This window comes from Emydura macquarii, unplaced genomic scaffold, assembly GCF_026122565.2.
Source record: "Emydura macquarii macquarii isolate MOO-44397 ecotype Brisbane River unplaced genomic scaffold, CSIRO-AGI_Emac_v2 contig_1253, whole genome shotgun sequence".
NCBI classification, from domain to species: Eukaryota; Metazoa; Chordata; order Testudines; family Chelidae; genus Emydura; species Emydura macquarii.
Genome location: NW_027131390.1, coordinates 83,704,349 through 83,720,640, shown reverse-complemented (window position 1 = coordinate 83,720,640; position 16,292 = coordinate 83,704,349). Strand labels below are relative to the sequence as shown.

The window sequence follows — 16,292 nt, the reverse complement described above, 5'->3', positions numbered from 1 at the left end:
GTGCTCTGTTTCTCCTCCTCCCCTCCGTAAGCCTCAAACAAATGTTTCTTAGTCAGGTAATATGTAAAATTTTATTAGGCTTCTGAATCCTGTGTTTTACTTGAGGACTAATTGTTCAAAGATTTTTCTGACGTTCAGACCCTCTCTTTAACGTTTCCTCAGGAAAATTCTAGGATCTCAAAGGGAACATGTTTACCAAGATAATCCATGTCAAGAAACAGATATTAATGATGATCTTAAATAGCTCACTATATGGTATTTCTATTTAAAAAAATAATTCACGCTTGTTTTAATAATTTGACTTCCCATTTGTGGTTCTCATTTTTGAGTTGGGTTTGGTCCATCAATCACTTCTTGCTTGCACCACCTATATTTAAATTGTTCATATGGAGAAAACTTGCTTTGCAAATATAGTCAAATAGCACAAGCAGCTGTGTGGCTTGGTGGCTTCCATTGGAAACCTGTATTCAAGGGGTTCTAAATCTATGGGAAAAAATCTTAGGGTTGAAATTTGGCACAAATGTCATCTTCTGCACAGGATACATTTTTGGGTGTTAGTGATATGTCATTTCAACAAAATCAGTGATTGAGTTGTAGAAGGAGAAGATTAAAGTGTTTTTTTAATGCAAGTCTAACATTTTTTTTTAAATTGAAATTTTGCAGTTCAAAGGTCTAATATGAACAAATTACTTGTTTGAGAAATATAAATGGAAGGGTTACTCTGCTTTTTAAAAATAGGCAAATGTGCGGTAGCAACTTCTTATCTGGAATGAACTTGACATTCACATTGAAGGTAGCAGAATGATTTGGGGTTTATTTCACTTTTATAAAGTACATCCAAAGCTAGCGGCATGTACAGCATTTAGCCAGTGTATGACTTTTTAAACACACAAGCCTAGATTGTGCAACCCTGGCTCATGCTGGTGAGTTTGTACTCATGCAAGTAGTCTCACTGATTTCAACAGGATTACTCACATGAGTAAATCCTCATCAATATGAGTCAGGGTTGCACAATCTAGCCCAAAGTTTAAAAAATGCCTTCCAGCTGACCCCTAAAACATTACCTGCTGACTGTGTTCAGGAAAGGCCTGGGAAAAGAAGGAGGCTTTGTAGCACACCCTGAACATTAACAAACTTTAAGACCTGTCAGACCAGGAGGAAAAGGGAATTCCTGAGCCAAGAACCCTAAGTACATTCTCTCACCAACGCCACCGAGGTTCCAGTTGAAAGACTGGTGGCTTGACCAGTCCGGCTGCATCCAGCTTCTTCCTGTGTATTACCACAGCAGTTTCCAGGTTAGCCAAGAGAAGCCATGTAGAGTTTTACAGATCAGTCATCAGTATGAGTTGCATCTCCCAGGAGGGAGTGTTGTGATGTATTGCTTTTTGGCTGACTAGGCCACACAGGGAGACAGCTCCCTTATGCTTGAGTTGTAGCTGCTTTGTGGTCTTCAAGTCATGTATATAATTCATTACAATAATAATAACCATGTCAAAGTCCCAAAAGGCAAAGATCATTTCAGGGAGGTACATGTCCAGAAGGTGTGGTCTCTTTTTTTGCTTTACCAACCAACCTGTGAAAAATGTACTTCCTTGCTGTTAATCATAGAATCCTAGCAGTGTAGGGCTGGAAGGGACCTTGAAATCATCAAGTCCATTCCTCCCCTCCCCCACTGTGCTGAGGCAAGGAGAAATAAATCTAGACCATTTCTGATAGCAGTTTGTTTAACCTGTTGTTAAAAATGTCTAGTGATGGGGTTTCCACAACCTCCCTTGGAAGCCTATTCCTGTGCTTAACTCTCTTTATAGTTAGAATATTTTTCCTAATATCTATCCTAAATCTCCCTTGCTGCATATTAAGTTAATTACTTTTTGTCCTACCTTCAGTGGACATGGAGAAAAATTGATCTCTGTCCTCTTTATAACAGCCCTTCACATATTTGAAGACTGTTATCAGGTCCCCGGTCAGTCTTCTTTTCTAAAGACTAAATGTGCCTGTTTTTTCTTAACCTTTCCTCATGGGTCAGGTATTCTAAACCTTCTATCTTTTTTGTTGCTCTCCTCTGGATTCTCTCCAACTCGTCCACATCTTCCCTAAAGTGTGGGGCCCAGAACTGGGCCCGGTACTCCAGCTGAGCCTTCACCAGTGCAGTGTAGAGTGGGACAGTTACCTCCTGTGCTTTACATACCATGCTTCTGTTGTTGTTCTCCAGAATGATGTTAGCCTTTTTCACAGCTTCATCACATTGACTCATATTCAATTTGTGATTCCCCTATATCCCAGGACCTTTTCTTTAGTGCTATTGTCTAGACATTTATTTCCCATTTTGTAGTTGTGCATTTGATGTTTAGCTTCTTAAGTGAAGTACTTTGAATTTGTGTTTATTCAATTTCATCTTGTTGAATTTAGACCAATTCTCCAATTTGTCAAGGTAGTTTTGAATTATAATCCTGCCCTCCAAAGTGCTTGCAATCCTTTCCAGTTTGTCATCTGCAGATTTTATAAGCATACTTTCCACTCCATTATCCAAGTCATTAATGAAAATATTGAATAATACTGGACTCAGAACTGACCCTTGCAGGACCCCACTGGATACACCCCCCCCAGTGTGACAGTGACCATTGATAACTACTCTGAGTATGGACTTTCAACCAATTGTGCATCCACCTTATCGTAATTTAATCTAGAGTAGTATGCTTATGAGACTGTCATATGAAATTGTCAACACCTTTACTAATATCAAGATACTGTCATCTGAGTGATCAGGGATCCAAATGTCTGAGACACTCTTGGACAAACCCCCTCCACTGTAGGGGCAGGAACCACCTCTGCTATGCTTTCAAGAGCATTCCTCACTGTATTTTAATCATCCCCAGTTTGCCTGAATTAATCTTAAACTATGGGGTGTTTTAGAATTTCGAAGAACAAAGGACTCAAACCTTCTCACTTGATGTAATGAATCAAGAGGACTGTGGGTCCAACTTACAGGTCATAGCGAAAAGACCCATAGCACCTCTGGAACCTCAGCAACTAGTGCTGGCCTAACCTTGTCCAGAGAAGAGATTGCATTTGTTCCAGCTGGACGTAAGTGCTGACAGGCAAGTCTGAAGCCAATCTGTCTTGTAGAGGAAAAAACTTTTTTTTAGAGCGAGAAAAATAGGATTCTGGTTCTAAGTCAAGGCAGCCAGAATGTACCAAATTGCTCACTACTTGAAATGAAAGGCTTTTCTTTGGAGCATGATCTCTTCAGCTCATGTGGAGTATGGTCCTGTCTTTCTCTCTCCGTCACCACATGAACCAGAAAGCTCATGCTTCATTAGATCTTCATATCATCAGTTTACAGTGGCATTGGTCACCCCCATAGCCATTGAAGATGGTCATCATGGAGATGCAGATGCCACAGCATAACTTCCTTGTAAAGAACTCCTTAACGGAAGGTTTCTTTAGCTTGTCAAACTCCACAGCTAAGTAAGGAAGTTTCATAATAAAATCAATAAACGTTCTAGAAATTAGTAATGTACTGGCATTAACTACCTAGGAATTACCTAGATTGCAAAATGTTAGCTTCTGTTTTTGTTTATTCCGGGGATGTCTTGAGTTTTGTTGAAACCTCTTCATCTCAGCACATCCTAACTTTACTTGACTGTCTTCAAGGCACCCCAAGCTGCATCTGTGTCCAGAATGATATGTAATTACATGTACATTAAACTTAATGTAAACCAAACAGTATTCAAATTTTTTTTAAACTGTGCTCAGCAAAAACTGTATTAAAAGACTTGTGAATCATGCACAAATCTTAAAAGCCAGGAAATTCACAGCTCGAATTCTACTCCAACATCTAGACACAGCAGGGTGTCCATTTAACTGTTTTCTAAGTGCACCCCGTCGTGCCTACATGCTAAAGGACAGTCTTAACTGTGAATTTCCTAGCTTTGCATCAGACCCTTCATGTTTTTTCGTTGTAGATTTTATTGGGTGATTATATAAATTGAGAATTCTTTTTCTGTTAGAGGTAAGAGTGCATTATGCAAAGATTTTCTTAACCCTTATGGGCAGCCTGGTAGTCTCACGACATCAAGATGTATGCAGAGCAATCATGAAGAAACTACACATCCCTTGCAGGGGTGCTTCGAAGAAATATCCTAAATACTTATTTTGCTAGTAGTGGTGGATCTGTAATTTTTTACTTGGAGATAGTTTTAGTTCTTTCATTCAGCAGCCTGAAAGTTTTTCACGCAATATTTGACTATAAAGGGGTTTCTTTTCCTTTTTTAGAATTAAACTAGTCAACACATCACTAGGGACATTTGGAGAGGAAAAATAGGGATATACCACCTAATTCAATTGAAATACATTGGGTACAGAGAGCAGTTAGGAGGCATATTGTGGAAAAATAACAAGCATAAGGATAATTAGAAGTGGTCCCTCCTTGAGGGGACCAGCTAGTATGTGTGCATATATATCTTCATAATCAGGAGTAACACAACTGTAGAAAGGAGAGAAATTTAATTTTTGTTTTTCCATTATCTGATTTTAAGATCTCGCAAATGGAGAGGGGGTTATTCCTTGAAAGGACTACCTTATTGGCAGCTGTATTGCCTACGAACTTCTCCATCAGTTCAACGGTATTAAGGCAGTGTTTGTTGTGGGCATATGACTGATGAGTTCTAAGGGCAATACTGAGTTGGAGTGAAGGGATTGCAGATTGTAATTCACAGTAACCTTACAGTGAAGTTACAAATCAATATTTGTACAGCATCCTTGTACTCTGATTATCAGTTTATTATAGGCACTCGTCACATAGTATTTTGGCATGTGTAACCAGAAAAAAAATAACCAGTGCTCATAAAAGCCAAATGGAACTATATGGCTTTGAAACAAACTGCTGTCACTGCCCACCAACCTTCACTATTAAATTCCCTGCTGATGGATGAGATTATTTTATTTCAGTATAATTGCTGGTATTTAGCTCACTTAAGACAAGACTGTCACTTGCAGTGATACAGCACATGCAGAGGAGCAGAGGGCATAAGCCAACCCCCACCTCAACTTCCACCAGCAAATATGGGCACAGAGAGACACCAAGTTCTGTGGGGTCATTGCCCCTGAGAGAAAATGCGTGAGGAGTGGACCGACAGTGATGTATAAGAGGTGGAGCCTTGCCTAATTGCAAGTTACTCCTTTCATCTGAAGAGGAAAAGAGGAGAAACTGACTGAGTCACAATTCTTCTGTGGAACACCTGCTGGGGGCAGTGGGGGTACTGTTATGAGCCACTCCATACTTACGACATTTGAGCAATGGTTCAATCTAGTCTGTAATATGGGTGTCATTGTTTAAAATATAAATTCTGTTTTACATAGGATACTTGGAGTTTATATTTTACCATATTAATTCAGAATGACTAACTGACAGCAATACAGATTAAAAAAAAACAAAAAAACCGTACAATGGTTATTACCTGTGATTCATTGTTTCCTAAGATGAAGGTTGTAATAGTTGCTAGTGTGAGTTATCCTGTGGTGTCGAATTCAGGACTGTGATTATCTTAACTAACTAGGGCCCTAAATCTGCAATGAGATTCACACCAGCAGAACCTTTTATGGACCTCATTGCAGAGGCAGGACCCAAGTTCCCAAAGCCTGATAGCTAAAACTACTTGAAATATTGTCATGAGATGGATTTTAACAATGGACATTTAGCTTTTTCTTGGTGGTACAATGTTTTTCTACTTTTGAAAGTACGTATGTCTGCACTAAGTTTACTTGGTTTTTAATAATAAGCTTAGTTACAGATGGCCATCCTGCAAAGATTTCATGGCTCAGTCCAATAAACATTTAAAAAACAAAATATCCTGTTGGGGTTAAAGACTGTGACATCTACATTTTTTTCCATTAAAAGAAAATTATTGAAAGAATTAAAATAAAATCCCAGTAGCCTGCAGGCTTAAGTGTTATGTCAACAAATAGGTTGAAAGTTTCTTTGGCTGATTTTTTTAAAAATTATTAAACTCAATGCAGCAACTTTCATCTTAAACTAATTAGTTAGTTCAGTTCATTCTTATTAACCATTTAGCTCCTTTAAAATATTTTAAGACTCGGATGGTAGGGGTTTAAAAAAAGTAATTAGAATAATCTCTAATTTTTATAGTGTTACTTAAAAGGAATATTCTTAAAGACTGTGCCTCTTAACCAATTTGTAATCTATTTAAAGCTTACTTCTGACCAAACAGATTGGTATTTTATGACAAGGTGATGATTGGAACAATTTTAAATAATTCCTGCCTATTATCACAACATTCCGAAGAGATGCATTTACAAGACACTCAAAGTCCAATTTAAGATTTTCTTGTATAAATGCTACTTTGGATTTATTGCTATGTGATGTCAAAGTAATCAACAGCAAGGATTAATACAGGTTTTTTTTGGTGGACTTTTTTTTTTTCTTGCCAAGATACAGTATAAAATCCCTTATTGATTGATACTTTCCTGATTAGATTTGATACCTTCTCATTCAAAGTGCAAAATTTCATTTGTGCCCTTTCTTGCTTCTTTATGATGCATAAAAAGACCAGAAATGTTTTGAACTTTTCTGCATATTTTTTGTTAGAAATTCAGGTCTGGTCTGTCCTGTTTTCCCTGGAAGACTCTATGGACAACTGGAGCACTAGTATATCTAGAGATCCTGAATATGTACTGAGCAAGTAAAACCTGATTGACAACAACACTCTTTCTATTCAGAACATTTAAAACTCTTCATATTTAATTCCGTTAATTCCTATGAACAGTTGGAAGAAAAAAGGATGGCTTTTCAAGATTCTTTATCTTATCCCTTCAGTTAAGAATTCTGAAAGCTCATAATACACACCTGAACCCTCTGAGGGAATGTCTGAATTTCAAAAAAGTGTTTTCTTTTTAAGTGTTAGCAAACACATTAACTTATATTTTAAACTGTAAGGTGCAATCCTGGCTCTACTGATGCTGATGGGAAGGATCTTATTGTTTTCAGTGGGGCCAGGATTTCACCTCAAGCTAAGACAGGGCAAGTTATATTTTAACACTTGTTAGCTGAATTAGGTGATCCCTCAGCTGTGCCCTACAGGTGATCTTGACCAGTTGTCCCCTATCTGTGCTAGTTTTAAAACGTGTTAGCTAATACATTTTTGAAAATGCACCTTGTATCCTAGCCTAGGCAATCCCTGAGTCTTGGAAGGGTGCAGGGGAGGAGAACAAGCAACAAATGCAACCTTTCAGTTCTTTATATATCATAAAGAAGCAAAATGATGGCATGAAGCCTTTGCAGGTCACCTTTAAGGAAACTAGCATTCAGTTATGGCATTGGCAGTACTTAAAGCTCAAAATAGGTTGGGGTGGAAGGCTTTTACAGAAAGGAATGTCTTAAGTAGTATTATGTTAATAACGAAATACAATTTCATATTGCTTTCTTGCCTTTTCCTCTTTCCCTCTGTCACAGATTTTTTTTTTTTTTTTTTTTTTTTGCATCTGTACTCTGTTGCACCTACTGGCTGCAGTGAGTAGTACTTAATAGCAAAGGTCTCCCCCCTAGAGTTGGTGTGTTGACTCAAGTCCCCCAAAATAATATTTTTAATATACCTACCATGTAGGTTATTTTTCCACTTGATACAATATATCTAAACAGTTATTTACTTTTTTTTTTTTTGCATTGGTATTTGGCTTTTATCAAAAGGGGATCAGCAATGCTATTCTTGTTTTTTCTAATTGCTGGTCAAATCAGAGACATGTCAAACAATAATGAATATAACTTGCTTTATAGCTTTCTGAAATGTTGTTGTTCTAGTCCTCTTAATTACATTTTAAAATTGTTTATACAGGCAAAAATGAATGGTAGATTATAAATGTTGGAAGTACCAGCAATAGCACATCAGACTTTACCAGGGGCTATTCTTGCTCTGTCTCAGCATCAGGAAACTATAGCATATGTTGGATGTTAGCCTGGGTGTACACAATGTGTCCTATTTATTCAAGGTTTCCTTTGAAGCCACAACTTACAAGTTTGTTTCTTAGGGGTACATGTCAGACTTCATTTAGCATTTGCTGGTATTCGGATACTCCTGAATAGCAAAAAGGCAACATTTTGGGGGAAGAATGTGGCTGCTATCTGAGCAGTGATCTGTCAGTTTCATTTATGTAGCTCAAGGAAAATTGGAAAAGAGGCACTATGGAGAAGCGAAAGCTGAGAGCTCAAAATCATAGAGAGAATTATTTTAAAGCATTTTTAATGGAAGAATTAATCTCAATTTGAATTAAATGTAGTACATTATGTTGTGGGCTAGAGAAATATGAACCATTTAAAGCAGAGATCCAACAGTCAAGAATATTACAATTTTAAACATGCAAAGAAAATGCTGGTTAATTCTATGTGGCAGAGTTCTCTTTTAAGATGCATTTTTTCATATCTCTGGATGCTATAGAATTGTTTGGATATGTACATATTCTCCCTTCAAAAAATGAAACATTAAGTGTATAAGGAAATGCATTTCTAGGTTCTTTAGTATGTCATGAATTTAAAATGGTATAGCTGTGTTAATTACTGTTTCTTATTGGAGTATATTTATATACCTTAAAGACAAAAAGGAGAACTGTAGAATATTTTGCATCATCTCATACAGTAGTTTCTTGGGAGGTTTTTTGCCAGCCAAAATATATCTGATTGTCTAATGAAATTCACATTTCACTTTAGTTCACAAAATCTCCAGTTCAGTTAGATCCCAGTAAAAGCTATCGGTTTCACAATTCTGCATTCTCCATGATTTTGGTGCATATTTTTCCAAAGTATATTAACTAAAATTCTAAGTTTTTGGAATAAAAGGTTGCTTAAAGAAAGGTGGGAAAGAGGATCTTTGGTTGAGGACTGAGCTTTCCTTGTTTACTGTAATCCCCGTGAGAAATTCTTCCCATTTAAAAAAAAAAATCAATGCAAAAGAGTAGAGCATTCATTAAGCTGTCAAAAAATTGAATAAATGCTCTTTTTTCCTTTTAGGCTCCTATAGCTCTTTTCCCTTGTATTTGACTGTGTGCTGGATTATGAAATCTTAGTTTTATCATTCAGATTTCTCAAATTCAGTATTTTGAGAATATTAAGATATGTAATAGGTGCGTTGCCCAAATGTAGGCATGGACAGTTACAAACATTTAAATACTTATTCCAAATGTTTCTGTCCCTTGAAAATGAAATCTGTTTTTGGCAATTTGTCTCTGGAAAGGTTTTATATAGATGAAGTCTATTGCTACACATCTTCATCTTAGCAGAGTTTTAACTTGACAATGGAAGACTGAGAATAGCTTCTAATGTTCAGTTACACAGGAACTGCTAACAAACAATTGTGGATATTTAAAAACAGCTAGGACATGCAGAATATGTTTTGAGTGATTTTATTTAAAAGGAAATCTTATGGGTAGTTTGAGACTTCAGAAAGAAAACTAGTTATCTGCTATGAGGAGGATTGTAAAGGCATGATTGGCTGCCTCTTGTGGAATATATAGGAAATGAAATATAAGCATTGACTTGGCTGAAACTATAGAAATAATCTCAATTTTCTTTTTCATTTAAGAGTTCTTAATACTCTCTGATTTGGTGTAAGTAGTAGTGGGGGAGACAGAGGAATCATAACCCTTAGTATTGTGAATGGTGCTTCTTATTTCTTAAATTTAATGAAATCTGTAAGTTCTGTGTTTACTTGTAGTGGTTGTAGTACAAAGCCCTTTGAATCAGATGGTATTTTATCCTTCAGAATTTTTACTTTCAAAATGGATAAAAATCAATACTCTAAAATGACTTGTCTTTAACCCAGTTTTTCCCCTGTCAAAGGTACAACTATATAAGCATACCTACAGCAGTAATAGTTTGTTCACAACAAAAGAGACTGTGCATTCCAGCACTTCTTTTGCTGGAGGCATCGTTCCCAAAAGCATGCAGCTGATAACTGCATCTCCTGCTGTACCTGTAACAATTTAATTGTATAAGTCAGCCCAGTCAAGCATCCCCAGCTCATGACTGGGAGACATGAAATTCATTGTCATTATTGTCCCTGTCATTTTGGATCATTATATCCTGCTGCAGAATTTTCCTCACTTCAGTGCTTTTTTACCTCCAGGAACCAGGGATTATGGCTGAGGTTGGGGTGGGGGCAGGACTGTGAACTACATTTACCTCAGGGGAGCCACAGATTAAATTGGCTTTGCTCTCTGACTTGCTGGATTCATCTATTTGTATGCTGAGAGTTTAAGATTGGAAATGATGAATATTCTAGCGAATTCTATGCTTTTATTTTTTTAAAACATTCATATAACCAAAGGATGATTTTTGTCTCTTAACAAGAAGTGAATGGGGATTAATTCTTCAGATCTCATGTTACCTAAAAGATATAAAATTATTCTCGAGCGAAATGACATTATTTGCACATTACGCCACAAACATCTTAGTATTCCCCAGCGTGTCATGGCTTTTAGAGGAAAGACTCCAGTGAAGCATGTAATTTTGTTGTAATTTATATGTGTATATTTTATGTGAACTTAATGGTAGGCCATTAGTTAATATGTACATTGTTCCATACTGTAGATATGATAATATATATGGCTAGAGAAAATCTGTTATGCCTTTGCCCACCATGCTGTGTTTTTGTATATGAAATTTTAAAGCAGTTTGGATATTATTTACTTTTTAATAAGCATAAATAAAATGAATATCAGCTAGCTACTTGATTACGCTGCCAGTTGCCTTTCTAGGTTGATAGTAAGCAGTTGAGGTGCAGGAGTCTGTCTGTACACTGCAGGTTGCAGGACTGGGCCCTAAAACATGCCATTTACATTGTTAAAATGGATAATGGCACATTCCCATGCCTACACAGAACTAGTGTTAAGTGTTCATTGGCTTTTCTTGTACCAAGTGGCTGTCTTTCTTTAGGCCTGCTCCTGTAATTTGCTGAGCAGCCTTGACTCTGACTCCAGTGAATTTGATGGCACATGGCATACAGAATCAAGATAGTTACATTTACTCTAATAATTTCAAGAAAGTAGAGTTTAGTGTCTGTCTGTACATTCTCTGGCCAACACCTATCCCATTCTTTGTGCCATTTTCTCTGCCCCTCTATAGACCCTCCCCACACACACATGTCATGATGATAAATGGGTGTGTAGCAGGGTCACATCCAAAGAGTGAATTTAGCACCCACAGCGGTGGCAGAAGCAAGTGGACTGAGAGTTGAGGGATCCTCAGACAGGAAAGTCGTATACTAAATCCCAGTCACAGCCGTGAAACCTGGCAGGGCTTTCTGTCTCTCAGTTGGTAGGGATGAACAGGACTTTCTCAGTTCAAGACCCATGTACCTAGAATTCGGTTTTTGATGGACTTCTAGGGCGCGCAACAAAATTTCTTTATTTGCTAAGATGTTCTTGATCAAGTGATGTGGATACTATAGTTATCAACAATGGGTGTTTGATCCTACTCTGATTATTTTTGTCAGTGACAGGCCGAATCTGTGAGTACTAGGCATTCTCAAGCCTCATTGACTGCAGTTGAGGGCACTCAGCCCTTTGCAGTTTGTATTTAAATATATAAATAAGCAACTAGTTGGGCTGGCAATGGGTGCTCTGTACTTAGAGCAAACAAATGTGTAATAGCTCCACTGAGGAATTTTGACTTTTTGTATACTAGTGATAGAGATGCCCTCATTATTTACTTAGAAACTACGGTATGTCACCACTCCCGTCTCATGAAGAGTGATTTTACATCTGCTATTTATATTTGACATAGTATCTGTCTCTTTTTATACTGTTTCAATACAACTGTAGCTCTGGTTAGTTTAGACAAGGGCACATAATGAGAAATCACTTCCTTTTATATCCTATGATGTGGGCAATAGTTCATAAACTATTGACTGGTCTCCAGTTGACTTAGACAGGATTTGAAAAATAGCTACTGACCGTGCACAGTTAATTTGCCTCAAACTTGAGATGTTAAATCGGATACTGTCTATATCAGTCAGTCAACACTTATACTGCATTGATACGTAATAACGTGCATTGACATCATCACATTTCTTTCTGACACTGCAGCACGGCCACAACAGACGTGCAGTGACATTTTTTCATTCTGACATTTTAGCATGGTTTCCCTAAACTGGCACTGACAATGTTTAGTTTCATTTTAACACTGCTTTTACTTACACTGACATTGTAATAAGATTGTTGTGACAAGCTGAAGGCTGATATAAAAGAAGTGGGAAAGAACATGATTATAAACCAATAACAAAAATAATACTAATTCCTTCCTCTCAGCCTCCTTCCTTCATTGTGTGGATAAATTCCTTGGGGTTTATGAAGCTCTGAGATATTACAGTAGTGGGAGATCTGTAAGTACCTAAATAGATGGAAATTCTGAATTAATGCTACCATAATATGTTTTATTTTTTGCCTGGTTGTTGCGGCTTATTCATAGTACAATTGCTTTAGCTTCAGCATTTTTATGGACAGTAGAATTGGTTGGAGATGGAAAAACATTTTTAGGATTTGTAAAAATTTAATTTTTTTTTCAAGAACTGTGGTTCTTTCTACTTTGTTGCTTATTCCATGTGTTTATTACTCTGCATAAAAATCCACTGACTAGCTGTATTTTGTTTCCTTTTTTTATTTTTTATTTTTATTTTGACCTCTCTCTAAACACGTGAGCCATTTACTTGGTTCCAGCCTCCTTAAATCTCTCAATCTTTCCTTATATGAGAATAAACTCGGCCTTCTTGAATTTCTTAAGATTTCCTCATGACAGTGGATATTTAAATCTTAAATTATCCAAGGTGGTCTTTGCTATGCTATCTCTAGAGCTATATTTAATAGGGGTAGTAATGAATATAGTATTTATTTGTGAATGGATAGTAGTTCATTACCTAACAGATAGCAAAACCAAAATTCGGATGCTGATAGGCACCGTGAGTGACAGAACTGACGTGACTAACGGGAGAAAGAAATCAAGTTATCAGGGTCTAGGTTTGGGCTAAAGGGAAGAAGGGCCATGTTTAAATTTGCAGCCATCGTGTAGCTGCAATAATTGATAAAAATCTGAAGTTATTTATAAACTTCAGAATCTGTTGCAGACAAAGATGAATTTGTCAGAACAGCTGAATCTGAGAACAGACTAAACTTAAAACTGAGTCATCTCTTTCCTAACACTTTTTCTATGGAATGGTGATCAAAACTATATATCTCTTTATCTGATTTCTTTGAGGTCTAAGAATGCTTTCTTATAGTGCTTTTGCAATAAGCTTAGATGTATATTATATCTCTCTCTGATGGGGTGTGCACCCCACGCTAGCCCATATAGGTTTAATGCCAATTAGGTCACTTGCTAGAGGAAGGGATGGGGTTAAGTGAGAGTGAAGCCAAGCTGGAGAGAGGCTGGGACCGCACTATAAAGCCAGGAAGCTGAGAGCAAAAGGGGGCTTCCCAGGGAGGAGTCTGCAGTCACTCCCTGAGAGGAGGGAAGGAGTTGGACACAGAGGAAGTTTGGGGGAGAGTAAGCCCAGGGATCATGCCCTGGAGTAAGGAGTCTGGCAGGAGGCTAGGAGGGGGTGAAGGAGCCATGGGGAGTAAATTAAATTCCAGTGGTAAATCCTAGAAACAAGCAAGAGAGAATAGAGAGGCTGGGTAGGAAGGAACCTAGGGAAACAGCAACAGGGACAGGACTGAGCAGACTGGGTTGCTGGTTGTAGGGTTCCGGGCTGGAACCTGATATAGTAGGTGTGCCCGAGTTCTCCTGCCAGCCACTGTTACAGTGGCATAAAGCCCCGAGTTAGGGCTGTGAATACCATCTGGAGATGGCATTTGGACAAAGGTCCTATTGGACTTTGAAACCCCGGAGGGGATGGACTACATGGTGACCTGTCCTGAAGGCCAGGTTACCTGAGGGCTATCGCAGAGTGATCAAGGAGGCACCCAGTATAGTGAGAGCTACATTCCCAGACCTAGACTTAATGATGTGCACTAATGGTGTATGGTAACCATGTTACACTCTCCTACTTGGGCTGTATTTTGCCATGACAGACCAAATATGTGGACAAATATAACTCATTTATACATCATTTGTGCAGCTGTAGTAGAATCCATTAAGATCTGCAAAATTGCTAAACGTTGTACTTGGGCATAATGGGGCTGATTTAATGGCGTCTCAATGACATACTTTCTATTTTAATGCAACCAAGGGCCAAATTCAAATATGATGTATGCCTCAAATCCCATTCATTTCAGTTAGGTTGCATGAGGAGCTCAGGTCACAATTTGTTCCATTAAGGTATAGTTCCGATTCAGAGGCATTTTTCTCGGTTAATATGAGTCAGGATCTAGTTTTGATATTTAGTTCTGAACATATTGTTTTACATATCTCTGTATGGGACTGAATGTACTGGTTTATTACCTTAAGAGGTCTGGAGCCATTTGAATAGATGCTTGATTATTGTTAAATTTGAGTATATCCAATTTTAATATCCTTAGCGAGTTTTGAGATCCTGATTTTAATGCTCTGCATAAAATTGTGTATGTGTGATATTAATACAATATATATTAAAATTGGAGGAAATGGGCAGGCCTGATCCTAGTGACAGCATAATGCAGGATTTTTGGTTATGGATCATGTGCTCCTAATCCAGTAGGGTTTTAGCCCATGGACACACACAGCTTATGTGTATTGAACAAGAAAACTATTTCAGGAGTCCCCAAATGCATGTCATGGTTTGACATGGTGACATGCATGTCACATTGCTTGTCCTTGCAAAGGCTTTGTATCTCCACATAGCGGTGCTATTCTGTACAGAAAGATGTTGTCGTTTCCACATACTGCATGCTTAACAATTGCTATTGTATCTGTGCATTTTGGGCTCAGGCAGCCAGAATGTCTAGACTGCAATTCAACAGCCCTTTGCCTGAGCCCCACAAGCCTGAGTCAGCTGACACGGGCAAGCTGCAGGAGTCTAATTGCAGTGTAGACGTACCCTGTGTGCAGCTCACACTGTACAAAGGTCTTAAACTGGCTGGAGGTTTCCCATGGATAATTCTGTGTGTGTGGGGGGGGGGGGGGGAGGGGGAGTGTCTGCTAGTATGGAGCTGTTCCAGTCTCTTATGCCAGCCACACCCTCTTCACCATTGATATACCGGGGTGGGATCCACTGCAGGTGTATGGGAATTTATGGCAGCAGCATAAATAGGAGCAGAAATCCTCTTGATCTAGCTTATATTGGGGCCAGCAGCCCTGAATGAGAATCAGCACTGGCAACTGCCTCAGTCCACTGTGTCTGAGCGAATTAGGGCCACGGCATTGTAAATGCAGTGACAGTGACTTCATGTGCCAAGGAGTTCCACAGGGTGACCTGATCATCTTCTTTATTCAAAGATGGATGACAGTTACCACAATTGCTTATGTAAATTAGGGAATTGTGCATGCAGGTGATCAATCCTATCATTTGTGTGCACAGTTCTCCATGTAGATATGCAGTTCTGTTAAATGTTCATGTAAATTAGACAGGAAGTTCCACAAAACTATTTTATAAAAATCATGCAGAGAGAGAGGAAGAACACTGTCAAGATATGGCCCTTCCTAGGCACAAAGTGACTCAGGATTCTTGGTATCTGCCAAGTGTGATAATTCTCATGTAAATGGCTTCTATACTTTTTCCTGAATCTAGTGGACCAGTGACAATTTTCAGGTAAGGTACTTTTGCACTGGTTTTAAAAAAACAAACAAACCAAGAAGACCACCTAAAAATTACATTTTTCTGATTTCCATTCTTGCTACCCCTCACTGTTTCTTCAGTACCACACTGATTTTAGTTGCCTCTTTGCATGAATATCTGCCTTTTACAGCTAGAACCTGTCCAGATGGCAAAAGCCAACTAGTGTGTGTTGGCAGAAAACTTCCCATGTATGATTGCACAGACAGCTTTTGGTGGGTGATTGGTGACAACAAAGGCTACATCTACTCTTGGAGTTAGGGATGTGATTCCCAGCTCAAGCTAGCGGCAGCATGAGCTAGTTGTGCTGAGTACGTATTGGGGGGTTCAGGTGAGTTTGTTCTCAGCACTGCTAGTCCATGCCGCTGCTCTCTGCTACCCATCCTGTCCTAGCTACAGTACTGTTTTTAGCACCATAGCTCAATGACACCTAATGCAAGCACGTCTACATGAGCTGGGAATCACATCTGCAGTTCCAAGTATAGACATACCCACAGTGGGGTGATGGAGTGAAGTATTTTCCAGTCTGGGGACCTGAGG

General features: G+C 38.4%; 1 protein-coding gene across 3 annotated transcripts in view; it reads left to right on the top strand.

Moving 5' to 3' along the window:
• The window catches only part of GPD2 (glycerol-3-phosphate dehydrogenase 2), a 129,738-nt gene that overhangs the window by 60,388 nt on the left and 53,058 nt on the right, over nt 1-16,292 (top strand). The gene's annotated exons all lie outside the window — the stretch shown is intronic.